Below are 1,749 nucleotides of genomic sequence, written 5' to 3'. Positions count from 1 at the left end.
TCTCCATCTCTCTCTCTCAACACTTAATGTTTTTAAGTTGATAATTCATTAATTATAATGATTTTTAGTAATAGTTTTTCAATAAAATTAACTATATGTTCTTGGGAGAAACCTACATAGCATGAACATGCTTGTGTATCTGTGTATCTTAACATTCTTTCTCTGTCCCTCCCCCTTCTCCTTCTCTTCTAATATATTCACACATTTCTAGGTTCCAGTTGTGTTCATTTGGTACTTTACCCTTGCTAATCACAATTAGCATCCATTGTTTTCTTTTATGCTGCTTTTGCCTATGAGAGGGGGGTTGGGGGGAGCAACTTTACAATCAAGATTATAATAGCCAGACAGAGTTAAGTGTGAGATGCCTCTCCTCTCTTCTGATATTCTGAAAATCTTTGCATAAGCATTATCAATTCTTCAATGGTATAGAAGGCTTCTATAGACAAAAGGAGTCTCCTCTTCCTCATCATTTAAGGAATGGAATTTTTTTTTTTTCGGAGCTGGGGACCGAACCCAGGGCCTTGCGCTTGTGAGGCAAACGCTCTACCACTGAGCTAAATCCCCAACCCCGGAATGGAATTTTTAATAACAGATTCTCTGTTCTATCTCAACAGATTCACCTTCAGACAATTTATTTCTGTGTGACTCAATTTGTCAGCTCTACATTTCTAAAACTTTGGATTTTTTAACCTCTTCTTTCAAATAAACAGTGGGTAGCTACTCAGAATTCCATTCACAACCTGTCATCTTAGGATCCCTGAATCCAGTAGTAAAATAAGCCCTAAAGTATAAGGACCATGGGCAGAATCACGGAGTCCAGAATATAAGACACTCTTCCTGCTGTCTGCCTGTCTCTGTATCCCTGTATCTCTGGGTCTGGCTTCATTCCTTATTCTGCCTGTACTGTTTATGTAAGAGTCTCATTTCTAGCCCTGACCTTGTACAGCAGGATGCCTCCCTTTCTTCTGTGTATTAAAGATCACACCCCATCTGCTGAGACCTGCCAGCCCCTTCCAACCACTACCGCCAGTAAGAATGAGCCCTGTTCTTACCAGTCTGGTTTTTCAGAAACCACTTAACTTTGAGCATGTACCAATTTTCTTTTCTTTCTTATAACTACAGTGTTGAATTTTAAAGGATGCTTAGCAATTTCACAAAGTAATTTTTCTGCTGAAACAACAGGGATCTTCAACATATGTGCCTCAGATATTACAGAACAATGAGGACTATACTGGCTCCCACCAAGGCATCTGTGTCCTGAACTATGAGGAAGCACCAGGAGGCTTCAAGCCCAAGAATATGCACAAAGCATCACCAAGGAAGGCACAGACTTGATGTATGTGTAGAGTTATTAATGAAGAACTAGAGAGGGAAAAGAATACAGGCTTTGATGCAAATAGATTTTCACAATACAAATTTAATCCAATTACAAATGACAGCAGGCTGAAAACAGCAATAAAGGAAAAAGCGTTAAAGCAAACAGGATATAAGGACATAGACAAGAAATGTCCACTGGATAAAGGAACAGTCGCAGTGGTTAAGGGCTTCCAAAAGAGAGGTCGTTTCCTCAGCTCTGTGGAAGCACTAAGCCTACCACAAAATAGTCATCCCCACAGAAAACGGCTCCAAACGGGCTCTACTTGGGTCTGTGTAATTGGTGCTATGACAAGAGGCTGTTGGTGAAGTGGCTGAATGCTATCCAGAAACTGTCCACTTCAGCACAATTGAGGGACAAGATGTCCTCAAACA

The 1,749-nt window shown here is 40.3% G+C and overlaps 1 non-coding gene across 1 annotated transcript; it reads right to left on the bottom strand.

The window, feature by feature from the left end:
• Positions 1-492: 492 nt before the first annotated feature.
• Trnav-cac8 (transfer RNA valine (anticodon CAC) 8) lies at positions 493-573 on the bottom strand. The gene has a single exon. It is a non-coding gene; the product is annotated as a tRNA-Val (tRNA).
• Positions 574-1,749: the final 1,176 nt, after the last annotated feature.

Source organism: Rattus norvegicus, chromosome 16, assembly GCF_036323735.1.
Source record: "Rattus norvegicus strain BN/NHsdMcwi chromosome 16, GRCr8, whole genome shotgun sequence".
NCBI lineage: Eukaryota > Metazoa > Chordata > Mammalia > Rodentia > Muridae > Rattus > Rattus norvegicus.
This window is presented reverse-complemented; position numbering and strand designations above follow the sequence as displayed.